This window comes from Hyperolius riggenbachi, chromosome 10 (genome assembly GCF_040937935.1).
Source record: "Hyperolius riggenbachi isolate aHypRig1 chromosome 10, aHypRig1.pri, whole genome shotgun sequence".
NCBI lineage: Eukaryota > Metazoa > Chordata > Amphibia > Anura > Hyperoliidae > Hyperolius > Hyperolius riggenbachi.
Genome location: NC_090655.1, coordinates 272467972 through 272483938, shown reverse-complemented (window position 1 = coordinate 272483938; position 15967 = coordinate 272467972). Strand labels below are relative to the sequence as shown.

General features: G+C 45.8%; 1 pseudogene; it reads right to left on the bottom strand.

The window, feature by feature from the left end:
* The window catches only part of LOC137537205 (uncharacterized), a 125316-nt pseudogene extending 110179 nt beyond the window's left edge, over positions 1-15137 (bottom strand).
* Between the last annotated feature and the right edge of the window lie 830 nt (positions 15138-15967).

The window sequence follows — 15967 nt, the reverse complement described above, 5'->3', positions numbered from 1 at the left end:
ATTACAGGCACACTGTGCAGTCACATTACAAATATCACCCCTATTACTTCTCACATTCCCTCTGTACATAGTGTGTTTATACCTCATTACAGGCACACTGTGCAGTCACATTACACATCACCCCCCTATTACTTCTCACATTCCCTGTGTACATAGTGTGTGTATACCTCATTACAGGCACACTGTGTAGTGACATTATACACATCACACCACTATTACTTCTCACATTCCCTGTGTACAGTGTGTTTATACCACATTACAGGCACACTGTGCAGTCACATTACACATCACACCCCGATTACTTCTCTCATTCCCTGTGTACATAGTGTGTTTATACCTCATTACAGGCACACTGTGCAGTCACATTACACATCACACCCCTATTATTTCTCACATTCCCTATGTACATAGTGTGTTTATACCTCATTACAGGCACACTGTGCAGTCACACTACACACATCACACCCCTACTACTTCTCACATTCCCTGTGTACATAGTGTGTTTATACCTCATTACAGGCACACTGTGCAGTCACATTACACACATCACACCCCTATTACTTCTCACATTCCCTGTGTACATAGTGTGTTTATACCTCATTACAGGCACACTGTGCAGTCACATTACACGCATCACACCCCTATTACTTCTCACATTCCCTGTGTACATAGTGTGTTTATACCTCAATACAGGCACACTGTGCAGTCACATTACACATCACACCCCTATTACTCCTCACATTCCCTGTGTACATAGTGTGTTTATACCTCATTACAGGCACACTGTGCAGTCACATGACACACATGACACCTCTATTACTTCTCACATTCCCTGTGTACATAGTGTGTTTATACCTCATTACAGGCACACTGTGCAGTCACATTACACACAGCATACCCCTATTACTTCTCTCATTCCCTGTGTACATAGTGTGTTTATACCTCATTACAGGCACACTGTGCAGTCACATTACACATATCACACCCCTATTACTTCTCACATTTCCTGTGTACATAGTGTGTTTATACCTCATTACAGGCACACTGTGCAGTCACATCACACACATCACACCCCTATTACTTCTCACATTCCCTGTGTACATAGTGTGTTTATTCCTCATTACAGGCACACTGTGCAGTCACATTACACACATCACACCCCTATTACTTCTCACATTCCCTGTGCACATAGTGTGTTTATACCTCATTACAGGCACACTGTGCAATCACATTACAAATATCACCCCTATTACTTCTCACATCCCCTGTGTACCTAGTGTGTTTATATCTCATTACAGGCACACTGTGCAGTCACATTGCACACATCACACCCCTATTACTTCTCACATTCCCTGTGTACATAGTGTGTTTATATCTCATTACAGGCACACTGTGCAGTCACATTACACACATCACACCCCTATTACTTCTCACATTCCCTGTGTACATAGTGTGTTTATTCCTCATTACAGGCACACTGTGCAGTCACATTACACACATCACACCCCTATTACTTCTCACATTCCCTGGGCACATAGTGTGTTTATACCTCATTACAGGCACACTGTGCAATCACATTACAAATATCACCCCTATTACTTCTCACATCCCCTGTGTACCTAGTGTGTTTATATCTCATTACAGGCACACTGTGCAGTCACATTGCACACATCACACCCCTATTACTTCTCACATTCCCTGTGTACATAGTGTGTTTATACCTCATTACAGGCACACTGTGCAGTCACATTACACACATCACACCCCTATTACTTCTCACATTCCCTGTGTACATAGTGTGTTTATACCTCATTACAGGCACACTGTGCAGTCACATTACACGTCACACCCCTATTACTTCTCACATTCCCTGTGTACATAGTGTGTTTATACCTCATTACAGGCACACTGTGCAATCACATTACAAATATCACCCCTATTACTTCTCACATCCCCTGTGTACCTAGTGTGTTTATATCTCATTACAGGCACACTGTGCAGTCACATTGCACACATCACACCCCTATTACTTCTCATATTCCCTGTGTACATAGTGTGTTTATACCTCATTACAGGCACACTCTGCAGTCACATTACACACATCACACCCCTATTACTTCTCACATTCCCTGTGTACATTGTGTGTTTATACCTCATTACAGGCACACTCTGCAGTCACATTACACACATCACACCCCTATTACTTCTCACATTCCCTGTGTACATTGTGTGTTTATACCTCATTACAGGCACACTGTGCAGTCACATTACACACATCACACCCCTATTACTTCTCACGTTCCCTGTGTACATAGTGTGTTTATACCTCATTACAGGCACACTGTGCAGTCACATTACACACATCACACCCCTATTACTTCTCACATTCCCTGTGTACATAGTGTGTTTATACCTCATTACAGGCACACTGTGCAGTCACATTACACATCACACCCCTATTACTTCTCACATTCCCTGTGTACATAGTGTGTTATACCTCATTACAGGCACACTGTGCAGTCACATTACACACATCACACCCCTATTACTTCTCACATTCCCTGTGTACATAGTGTGTTTATACCTCATTACAGGCACACTGTGCAGTCACATTACACATCACACCCCTATTACTTCTCACATTCCCTGTGTACATAGTGTGTTTATACCTCATTACAGGCACATTGTGCAGTCACATTACACACATCACACCCCTATTACTTCTCACATTCCCTGTGTACATAGTGTGTTTATACCTCATTACAGGCACACTGTGCAGTCACATTACACATCACACCCCTATTACTTCTCACATTCCCTGTGTACATAGTGTGTTTATACATCATTACAGGCACACTGTGCAGTCACATTACACACATCACACACCTATTACTCCTCATATTCCCTGTGTACATAGTGTGTTTATACCTCATTACAGGCACACTGTGCAGTCACATTACACATCACACCCCTATTACTTCTCACATTCCCTGTGCACATAGTGTGTTTATACCTCATTACATGCACACTGTGCAGTCACATTACACACAGCACACCCCTATTACATCTCACATTCCCTGTGTACATAGTGTGTTTATACCTCATTACAGGCTCACTGTGCAGTCACATTACACACATCACACCCCTATTACTTCTCACATTCCCTGTGTACATAGTGTGTTTATACCTCATTACATGCACACTGTGCAGTCACATTACACACAGCACACCCCTATTACTTCTCACATTCCCTGTGTACATAGTGTGTTTATACCTCATTACAGGCTCACTGTGCAGTCACATCACACGTCACACCCCTATTACTTCTCACATTCCCTGTGTACATAATGTGTTTATACCTCATTACAGGCACACTGTGCAGTCACATTACACGTCACACCCCTATCACCTCTCACATCCCCCCCCCCCACCCAACACATAAACACTTATTGGCTTCATGTGATCTATACTGCACCAAGCAGAGACATCATTCTTAGTCAATTGTATAATTCTTTTGAATGTCTAATGTTTATCACTCACCAGTATTCATGCCAGTAATAATGTATTCCTCCTTAGACACTCCCATCGTGTCTCCCTTCTCCACAGACTGCTGATCACTCCTCACATATGTCTCTTCTTCCTCCTTTTTACATGTCCCCATCATGTCTCCCTCCTCCATTGACTGCTGATCACTCCTCACATATGTCTCTTCTTCTTCATTTTTACATGTCCCCATCATGTCACCCTCCTCCACAGACTGCTGATCACTCCTCACATACGTCTCTTCTTCTTCCTCTTTAACCACAGCACTTCCATGTATCAATTCACTATCCTAAGTGCACAAAATGATGGACAATTAAAAAAGTTAAGACAGACAACCGAATATGCAGAAGGTATAAATGTCCCATAGTTTGGATTCTCTGATGACCGTCACTTCCACCTACCTGATAATGGTGGGGGTTGGTGGGATCTTCCTGTGGACAGTCCTGGGTAAAAAGAGGACCTCTACATCTCTCTGGGGGGGTTCTGTTACAGGATACATCTGTAGGAAACACACACACTGACTGAATACATTGTCTCTGTGTAATTATCATATGATTGGGGGGGGGGTGTAGGTGGACAATCCTGGGAATAAAGAGGACCTGTACATCTCTCTGGTGTGTTTCTGCTACTGGACACATCTATAGAAATCATACACACTAACTGAATGCATTGTCTTTATGTGCTTGGCGGATTATGGGGGAGCTAGGAGGACCGTCCATACTGCTCTCTCCTTTGTTAGAAATGAAAATCTCCTCTTACCCGGTGATGTGAGGGGCGGCTGATTCTCCATCATGGTGTCCTTGTAGAGGTCCTGGTGTCCTTTTATATTCTGCCACTCTTCTTCCATGGAGAAATAGATGGTGACATCCTGACACCTTATAGGAACCTGACACACACAATGATACAGTCACCACCCAGACACCCCCCTTGCTGTTACTGAATAATGTCCCATAATTCCCAGCACTGCTCACCTCTCCTGTCAGCAGCTCCATCACCTTCCTGGTGATTTCCAGAATCTTCCGCTTCTTGTGTCCCTCAGATATCAGGAAGTGAGGTGGGGGCACCGTGATGGTCACATGATCACCAGACTTCACTGGAGGAAACCTCTGTATGGAAAGACCAACACTAACGTCACATAATCTCCCTGAATCATTCTCACACCTCCAGTCAGGTGTATGATTTATTAATAGAGATAAGAGTTATGTCATGTGACCTCCCAGAATCCTCCTCACCTCTCCAGTCAGCAGATAGATGATCTCCAGGGTGAGGTTGAATATCCTCTCGGTCATGTGACTCTGGTCCTCGTCCATCCTCAGTGATGTGGTCTTTGATCTGTACAGGAAACTGCTGCCTTTTGATTGATAGTAAGGGGAGAATAATCAAGGTTGCATAGTTGTCAGTGGTAAAACTGCTGATACAGGATACCCCCCCCCCCCTTCTCCCCTGGCATACCTAGGGTATTTGACACCTGGTGCCGATTATCCACAGATACCCCCCCCCCCCCCCTTCCCGACAAAAACTCACACACAAAAAAAAAAGTAGTGAGTGTGACAATTTGATAGTGGTAGGAATAGATTGTGAGCTCCCCTGAGAACATTTAGTGACATGACTATGTGCTCTGTAAAGTACTGCAGAAGATGTCAGTGTATCAGCTTTTATTTACACATGAGGAAAAGTGTCCCATCCAAGATTATTTATACCCCTCTCAATAATCAATAGAAAAGCCTTTATTGGCTATTGCAGCAATCAAACACTTCCTATAATTGCAGACCAGCCTTTTGCATGTCTCCACAGGTATTTTTGCCCATTCATCTTTAGCAATAAGCTCCAAATCTTTCAGGTTGGAGGTTCTTCTTGCCAACACCCTGATCTTTAGCTCCTTCCACAGATTCTCAATTGGATTCTACTTGGATGCTACTTTTTCTATTGAACTGATCATAATGGTAGTATGGTTTATGATAGGCCAGCTTTAGCATGTAGTGTGGTTCATGGTCTAGAGGGTAAGACAGATACCTACTACCCACTGCGTCCTGGGTTCAAATCCCAGCTATGGAATATAAGCATGCTTTTCAAAAAGTACAAATCCTTAATCATGCTACTTTTTCTATTGAATTGATCATAATGGTAGTATGGTTTATGCTAGGCCAGCTTTAGCATGTAGTGTGGTTCATGGTCTAGAGGGTAAGACAGATACTTACTACCCACTGCGTCCCGGGTTCAAATCCCAGCTATGGTATATAAGCTGTTTTGAAAATCTGCAATTCCCTACTTGATGATGAGAGAGAGATTTTTTGGGTGTTATTCCGGAAATTTCCGCGGAATTCCGTTTAAGAGGTATAGGAATTCCGTTTCGACCACCGGAATTAGCTAAATCCGGCCGGAATCACGGAATTAATAATTCCGTGGAATTTTCCGAGCATCCCTAATTGTGACAAACAATTCGATTTTTGTTTCATCTGCCCATAACACAGAAGACCAGATGTCTTATTTGTCTAGGTAAGCATTTGCAAATGCAAAGTGAGCTTTTGTGTGCTTTATCTGGAGAAATGGCATTCTCCTTGGTCTGCATCCATAGAACCCAGCAGTGTGCAGTGTCCATTGGATTGTCTGCCTTGAGACATTGCCACCAGCAGAGCCCAGATTCACCAGGATGGCCTTGGTGGTGATCCTTGGATTCTTTTTCACCTCTCTCACTATACTCCTGGTCAGCACAGGTGTCACTTTTGCCTTGCAACCCCGTCCTCTGAGATTTTCCACAGTGCGGAACATCATGTATTTTTAATAATATTTTGCACTGTAGCCACTGGAACTTGAAAACAGTTAGAAATGGCCTTGTAGCTCTTTCCTGACTTGTGAGCAGCCACAATGCGCAGCAGCAGGTCTTCACTAAGCTCCTTTGTCTTAGCCATGACTGTCCCCAAACCAAATGCAGAGAGCTGCTGTTTTTCATCTGTTGAGTGGATTAAAAGAGCTGTTCCCAATTAATCAGGGTAATTAAGATGCTTTAGAAGGCTTGGACTATTTGGAATGGTATAGAACTTTGGATTTTCCCACAGACTGTGATAGTTTGTGAAGGGTATAAATAATTTTGGACTGGGCACTTTTTGCTCAGATGTAAAAAAAAGCTGAGAAAAGTTTATTTTTTTTCCACAATAATGCCTCTTGTACATTGTCTTATTATCTTTTCTGTCTTTCCTGCCAAAAAAATTACTTGATGGTTGAATAAAAGTAACTTTAAATCAAAATTTACTAGGGCTATGAAGAATTATGGGCAGCACTGTAAATATATAATACTAATATGGTAGGACATTAGACTGTGGTAGGCTTAGATTGTGAACTCCTCTGAGGACAGTCAGTGACATGACTATGTACTCTGTAAAGTGCTGCAGAAGATGTCAGTGCTATATGAAAACATAATAATATGTTAGAACATTAGACTATGACTTTGGTAGGAATAGATTGTGAACTCCTCTGAGGACAGTCAGTCACATGCAGGGGTGGTGTACAAGATACAGAGGCGCCAAAAGAATAAAAGGTAATTAAATGAACTTAAAAAAACAACTGGTTAAACAGAGGAGGCAGCGGTGGTCTTACCCCCTCCAAACAGACACAGGCAAGGACTGCGATTCAGACAGTCAACAATTTATTTGGAACTCCAAAAAACAATGCGATGCCAAAAAACAATGCGGGGGTGGACTGACCATTCAGGCACTCGGGCATGGACTGAGGGCCCATGGTCAGTAGTGGGCCGTCCTGTGTAGCAGGAGGGGTGGCAGCACAGTGAAGGGGGAGCTGAGGGCACAGCGATGGGGAAGGAAGGGCTTTCTCCCCCTCCCTCACCAGGGACTCCCCCTTCCTCGCTTCCCCCTCCAGAATTAAGCTTTGTGGCAGGCTGGCAGCGGGCGAGGACTTACCTCTGCCTTGTTCCAAGCGCTGGGGCGAGCTCTTCATGCCACTAGTCTGGTCTACTCGTAGAACAGAGCAGCGGCACGCAGAGCTCCCTCTCACGCCTGAACAAGCAGTGGTAAGTTGTTCCCCACCCACTGCCAGCCTGCCACAAAGCTGAATTCTAGAGGGGGTGCGAGAAAGGGGGAGCCCCAGGTGAGGGAGGGGGAGACACCCTCCCTTCCCCGCTGCTCCCCCTTCACTATTATTATTATTATTTATTGTATTTATAAAGCGCCAACATATTACACAGCACTGGACAATAAATAGGGATACATACATTGCAACAAGGGGTGACAGACAGAGAGGTAGCAAACGGTTATTCAACATAGCACAAGGTTATACATACAATCAGGGTATAAAATGCAGTTTACAGAGACCCGGCAAAACAAGTACGAGTTAGTCCATGAGTAGGGTGTAATTGCTGGGGTAGTAAAATTAAGAAGGACACACTAAGGGAGGGGGGGAGGCGCTCCCAAGGCTTACAATCTAAAGGGTGGGGGGACACATAAGGTAGGACTGTGGAAAGGGTGATTGACAGAGAGTTACAGTGTGGTAGATGTGGGGTAGGCTATTTTAAAGAAATGTGTTTTGAGGGCTTGCTTGAAGGTGTTGAAGGAAGGAGCGAGTCTGAGGGGGAGTGGAAGGGAGTTCCATAGGGTGGGGGCAGCTCTTGAGAAGTCTTGTAAGCGTGCATGGGAATGAGAAATGCGTGGGGAGGTCAGGCGGAGATCATTGGAGGACCGGAGGGGACGGGCAGGTATATATATCTGTTGACGAGCTCAGAAATGTAGGTTGAGCAGGTCTTGTGCACAGATTTGTAGGTAAGGCACAAAACCTTAAAACTGATCCTGAAGCTGATAGGGAACCAGTGTAGGGATTCGCAGAGGGGAGAAGTGGAAGCATAGTAGTGGGAAAGTCTGATGAGTCTAGCTGCTGCATTCATGACTGATTGAAGGGGTTCAATGCGTTTTAAGGGGAGGCCAGATAGTAGGGCATTGCAGTAGTCAAGGTGGGAGATGATGAGGGCACTATGCTGCCATCCCTCCTGCTGCTGGGGACACCTATAGACCTGGCTATCTAAACTGGGGACACCTATAGCCCTGGCTACTTATACTGGGGATACCTATAGACCTTGCCACCTATTCTGGGGACACCTATAGACCTGGCTACTTATACTAGGAACACCTATAGGCCTGGGTATCTAAACTCGGGACACTAATAAACCTGGCTACCTGTTCTGGGGACACCTATAGACCTGGCCACCTATTCTGGGGACACCTATAGACCTGGCTATCTAAACTGGGGACACATATAGACCTGGCTACTTATACTAGGAACACCTATAGACCACTGCCATATTATCTGTATTTTGGAGGAAACTCTGTCAAATTGTGTGGATTTTGGGTGAAATGCTGTTACATGTATTTTGGAAACACTATGGCAGACACAAACTTCCCCATCAGACCTTTTGCACCACTGCTAAAGTCATGTATATCTGGCCCCACCCATGACCACACCCACATTCTATTGCATGACCACGCACATTTTTCGACAGTGCAAGGGGTTTTTGTAAAAAACATCCTTTGTTAGTACATTTTTATATCTTTGTCAGTAAAAAATAACGTGAAAGGTGGGCAACACTGGTACGGGGCCCCATAATCTCCTATTGCCCAGGGGCCCCATGATTTGTCAGTCTGCCCCTGGTCACATGACTATGTACTCTGTAAAGTGCTGTAGAAGATGTCAGTGCTATTTAAGTACATAATAATAATATGGTAGTACATTAGACTATGACTGGTATGGATTAGATTGTGAGCTTCTCTGAGGACAGTCAGTGACATGACTATGTACTCTGCAAAATGCTGCAGATGATGTTAGCACTATATATAGATAAGATAAGATAAGTAGTTTATTCGCCAAGTACGGCCGAGCAGTACCCGGAATTGCTTTTGGTACACATGGCTTAAGCAAAGAAGAAGCACTCCACATTGGCGGAGTACTGTACATGATACATTACAGTACATGCAACAATTTTAGGACATAGACAGCGTTAACCTTACCAACAAAACATTTAACATTTTTGCGTAGACAAATGTAAACCTTAACAGCAGCACCCTAAGATTACTGCAATAGTTATTGCTACCTATACTGAAGAGAAGAAGGAAGACCTCGGAGCATGAGGGGTAGGTAGGTAGAAGCTTTGTGGTCTAGGTGGTGGGGGTTTAGTGGGGGTTTAGTGGGGGTTGGCGTTTAACAAAAGAACTGCCTGAGGGAAGATGGTGTTCCGACGTCTGCTGGTTCTGGATCTAATGGTTCGGAAGCGCCGACCCAGCGGGAGAGGCTCAAAGAAGCAGCTGCCAGGGTGAGAAGAGTCACAGGAAATCCTGTTGGCCCTCTTCCTCATCCTGGCGGTGTGGAGGAGGTCAAGGGATGGTAGGTGGGAACCAATGATCTTTTCTGCCTCATTGATGATTCTTTGCAGTTTTTGTCTATCACTCTCCATTGCGCCAGCATACCAGGCGATTATGGAGGAGCAGAGAATGGACTCCGTGGTCGCGGTGTAGAAGCTGGTCAGTAGCTCCCAAGGGATTCCGAATTTTTTAAGTTGGCGCAGGAAAAATAGCCTCTGCCGTGCCTTCTTCTGAATTCTGGCAGTGTTTTGCCCCCATTTTAGGTCAGTGGATAAGGTTGAGCCCAGGAACCGCACAGTTGGTACTTTGGAGACCACTGTCTCGCCTATGTTGACGGGTGGGAGGGCAGGAGGGTTCTTCCTAAAGTCAACAACCAGCTCGACAGTCTTTGTTGCATTGAGGACAAGGTTGTTGCTCTTGAACCAATTGCAGATTCTCTCTATTTCGCTGTGATACTCGTGCTCTCCGTTGTTGTTGATGAGGCCAATGATAGTTGTGTCATCAGCAAATTTGATGACCTTCACAGAGTCTGTGGAGGAGGTGCAGTTATTGGTATACAGGGAGAACAGTAGCGGGGACAGTACACACCCTTGGGGTGCACCCGTATTGGTAATTCTCATGCTGGAGGTGCAGTTGCCGAGCTTGACCTGCTGCGTTCTATCTGAGAGGAAGCTCCTGACCCATGCACAGAGTGTGGGGTCAACAGCGAGCTGCGCCAGGTTGTCGATCAGAATGTCCGGGCAGATCGTGTTGAACGCAGAGCTAAAGTCCAGAAACAGGATTCTGGCATAGGAATCAGGCCTTTCGAGGTGCTCCAAGATGTATGCAAGGCTAACATTGATGGCGTCCTCTACGGATCTGTTTGCCCTGTATGCGAATTGGAGTTGGTCAAGCCGTGCGTTGGTGGTGTGTTTGAGGTGTGCGAGGACTAGCCGTTCCAGGATCTTCATGATGGTGGATGTTAAAGCCACGGGTCTGAAGTTATTGAGGTCAGTGCTACCTGGCTTTTTGGGAACTGGAATGATCGTGGACCTCTTGAAACAGGAGGGAACTGTACCTTCCGCTAGTGACCTCTTGAACAGAGAGGTGAGCACAGGAGCTAGCTGATCCGCACAAGTTCTTAAGCAAGATGATGACACACCGTCTGGGCCTGAGGCTTTCCTGGCGTTCAGCTTGCGAAGGAGCTTAAGAACTTCTGATTCCTGAACTGTGACTGGTGCAGTGGCACAGTGGTCGCCTAGTGCCAATTCCATTGACCCCGAGACCACAGGCTGCTTGGGCTGACGCTCAAATCTGCAGTAAAACTCGTTGAGCTCCTCGGCCAGCTGGATGCTAGGGGTCGTGAGTTGGGGAGAGGGTTTGAGGTTCGTGACAGCTCTGAGGCCTTGCCATACTTCCCGTGGGCTATTTGACTGGAGGCTGAGTTGCAGCTTCTCAGAGTAGGCCCTCTTTGCGACCCGCAGTTCCTGTTTCAGGGCATTCCTGGCATCCCTGAACTCCTCTGGGGATCCTGACCTGTGCGCCTCCTCCTTGCGTTTACGGAGCTGGCGTATATATACATAATGTGGCCCTTGCTATGTTTGGCTCCCCCAGCTAATACATTCAATGCAGAGTATTGCACACTTGGAAGCCGTGCTGATAGCTTACCACATCCGCTGTGCGGCATTTTCCAACCTCCTGTCCGCTCAGCTGCTCTCCTAGCATCTGGCGCCTCCTCCTGCATCACGTGATTTCATGCGTGCAGGGAGAGCTGCCAGCACTAGGGGGAGAGCTGAGCAAACAGGATGTCAACAACAGGCGGGGATAAGATCAGCACGGTTTTCACACGCGCAATACTCTGCAAGCTGGGGGAGCCGAGCACAGTGGACACGGGTGGCTGCACAGGGCTCCGGGTTTCACCTCCCAACATGAAGATACCTGGGGCAGGTCGCCCCTGCTGCTTAGTGGCAGAAACACGCCTGCCACAATGCAATCACTTGTGTGTGGTAGGGCCATGCAGAGTATTGCAAGAAAGCATAATAAGCTGGTTTATAGCTACCTGTGCACTATACTCACAGCATGCTGCAGTCCTGTCCTCCCTCTGCCTTCTCTCCTCACATCCCCCTCCCACTGTTACCATTCCTGTGATGTTACAGCAGTGCTGGTAGTGGTAGATGGATGAGGATATGATGAGGATACGAGGAGAGGCAGAGACTGAGGCTAGTGGGAGCAGTGGACTGGAGCACACTGTGACAGCTAGCTATAAACCAATGTAAATCCTTCCTCTTGCATGGAGGTGGGGGGGAAGGAGAAATGCTGGACTGTGGGCATGGCTATACTGGGGGAGAAATGGCACTACTGGGGTGGGGGACATTACATACTGGAGGATAATGGTAATGCTGGGGACACAGGGAGGACACAGCTATACTGGGAAAGAAATGGCATTATTGGGGTGTGGACATTACATACTAGAGGATAATGGCAATGCTGGGGGACACAGGGGGGGGGGGGGGGGCATGGCTATACTTGGAAAGAATTGGCATTACTGGGGTCGGCGACATTACATACTGGGGGATAATGACACTGGGGCAGCACGGGGGGAACATGACTATACTAGGTAAGAAATGGCATTACTGGGGTAATGTGGTGATCAGAGACCTCTCTCTTCTTCCTCACTGTTCCCCTAGTGCTGGCTTCTGGGCTTCATCAGCAGAAGCCCAGAACTAGGGGAAAAGTGAGGAGGAAGAGAGGCCTGTGCTTGCTGCTGTAATCCATGGATCAGGTGAGCCGCTACTAGTATTTATGCAAAGGGTTGGAGGATGTGGGTGGGAGCAAAGGAGGACGGCGGTGAGCAGAGGACACGGGGGCTACCTATACTGGGGGAACCTTTACCTAGATATCTATATGGGGGCAGCTATACCAGGCTAGCTATACTGGGGGCACCTTTACCTAGCTATCTACAGTGGGTTGCAAAAGTATTCGGCCCCCTTGAAGTTTTCCACATTTTGTCACATTACTGCCACAAACATGCATCAATTTTATTGGAATTCCACGTGAAATACAAACACAAAGTGGTGTACATGTGAGAAGTGGATCGAAAATCATACATCATTCCAAACATTTTTTACAAATAAATAACTGCAAAGTGGGGTGTGCGTAATTATTATTCGGCCCCCTGAGCCAATACTTTGTAGAACCACCTTTTGCAGCAATTACAGCTGCCAGTCTTTTAGGGTATGTCTCTACCAGCTTTGCACATCTAGAGACTGAAATCCTTGCCCATTCTTCTTTGCAAAACAGCTCCAGCTCAGTCAGATTAGATGGACAGCGTTTGTGAACAGCAGCTTTCAGATCTTGCCACAGATTCTCGATTGGATTTAGATCTGGATTTTGAATGGGCCATTCTAACACATAGATATGTTTTGTTTTAAACCATTCCATTGTTGCCCTGGCTTTAAGTTTAGGGTCATTGTCCTGCTGGAAGGTGAACCTCCGCCCCAGTCTCAAGTCTTTTGCAGTCTCCAAGAGGTTTTCTTCCAAGTTTGCCCTGTATTTGGCTCCATCCATCTTCCCATCAACTCTGACCAGCTTCCCTGTCCCTGCTGAAGAGATGCACCCCCCGAGCATGATGCTGCCACCACCATATTTGACAGTGGGGATGGTGTGTTCAGAGTTATGTGCAGTGTTAGTTTTCTGCCACACATAGCGTTTTGCATTTTGGACAAAAAGTTCCATTTTGGTCTCATCTGACCAGAGCACCTTCTTCCACATGGTTGCTGTGTCCCCCACATGGCTTGTGGCAAACTACAAACAGGACTTCTTATGCTTTCTGTTAACAATGCCTTTCTTCTTGCCACTCTTCAATAAAGGCCAGCTTTGTACAGTGCATGACTAATAGTTGTCCTATGGACAGAGTCTCCCACCTGAGCTGTACATCTCTGCAGCTCGTCCAGAGTCACCATGAGCCTCTTTACTGCATTTCTGATCAGCGCTCTCCTTGTTCGGCCTGTGAGTTTAGGTGGATGGCCTTGTCTTGGTAGGTGTACAGTTGTGCCATACTCCTTCCAATTCTGAATGATCGCTTGAACAGTGCTCCGTGGGATGTTCAAGGCTTTGGAAATCTTTTTGTAGCCTAAGCCTGCTTTACATTTCTCAATAACTTGATCCCTGACCTGTCTTGTGTGTTCTTTGGACTTCACGTTGTTGTTACTCCCAATATTATCTTAGACAACCTCTGAGGTCGTCACAGAGCAGCTGTATTTGTACTGACATTAGATTACACACAGGTGTACTCTATTTAGTCATTAGCACTCATCAGGCAATGTCTATAGGCAACTGACTGCACTCAGATCAAAGGGGGCTGAATAATTATGCACACACCACTTTGCAGTTATTTATTTGTAAAAAATGTTTGGAATCATGTATGATTTTTATTCCACTTCTCATGTGTACACCACTTTGTGTTGTTCTTTCATGTGGAATTCCAATAAAATTGATGCATGTTTGTGGCAGTAATGTGACAAAATGTGGAAAACTTCAAGGGGGCCGAATACTTTTGCAATCCACTGTATATGGGGGCAGCTATACCTGGCTAGCTATACTGGGGGCACCTTTACCTATACATAGGGGCAGCTATACCTGGCTACCTATACTGGGGGCACCTTTACATAGCTATCCATATGGGGGCAGCGATACCTGGCTAGCTATACTGGGGCATCTTTACCTAGCTATCTATATGGGGGCTGCTATACCTGGCTAGCTATACTGGGGGCAGCTACACCTGGATAGCTATACTGGGGGCAGCTATACCTGGCTAGCTATACTGGGGGCAGCTATACCTGGCTAGCTATACTGGGGGCACCTTTACCTATACATAGGGACAGCTATACCTGGCTACCTATACTGGGGGCACCTTTACATAGCTATCCATATGGGGGCAGTGATACCTGGCTAGCTATACTGGGGCATCTTTACCTAGCTATCTATATGGGGGCTGCTATACCTGGCTAGCTATACTGGGGGCAGCTATACCTGGATAGCTATACTGGGGGCAGCTATACCTGGCTAGCTATACTGTGGGCAGCTATACCTGGCTAGCTATACTGGGGGCATCTTTACCTAGCTATCTATATGGGGGCTGCTATACCTGGCTAGCTATACTGGGGGCACCTTGTCCTTTACCTTTCATTTGCTAAATATATAACAACAATCACATAATTACCTCCTCCAGCTGTATGTTCTCTCCACTTCCTGAATCTTCTCTTCCTGACTGTGTTACATCACTACCTGTGTGTGAGGTTGCCATCTTGTGGTGAATAGACTAACTGCAGCCTCTGTTTGTGGAATCTCCTGCACTCAGCAATCTATTATTATTATTATTATTATTATTATTATTATTATTGTTTTCTATTGCTACCCAAGAGCCTCATCTACAGACGTATCACATGTAGTAATAACAACAATAATGAATAAAAAAATTCGAACAATTAATAATAATCATTTTAGTCCCCAGATGATGAAAAAAGACTGAGAGGGGCGGGGAGAGGTGGAGATTGGCTGCAGAGGAGGCGGAGCTATGCACACAGCTCTGCCTCTTCCAGGAAGGAAAATTCTGTGATCGCAGAACCTATTTAGGGCATTTCTGGGCACATGACACTCGCTCTGCTGCGGGGATTCGGCAAAACAAACTTGGATTTTAATGCTGAAGATGGATGCACAATAAAAAGAGGTAAAAAAAAAAAAAAAACTGCTTCAGACTCTCTGTAACATTGATTCCCATTTGCCATGCTAGCTGATATTGCCATTAGGGATGGCAGAACATGTTCCCGACAAACGGCTGCTGACGATCGTGCACTACTAGCATGCTACGTAGTGGGAGAGTTAGCGGGCACATTTCAGCCTCAGAAGAAGTTTGGCGTTTGCCACACGAAACGGTCGTAAGGCCGTGCACCAACCGGCACCCACAGCTGCTGCCTCCTTACTACACCAGGGCACCCATCTAGACACCATGGTATGACTTACGTTTTTGATGTTTCACTGCTAAGCCACAGTTTGTGAATGCACTTTATCCATCACCTGTAGTGTCT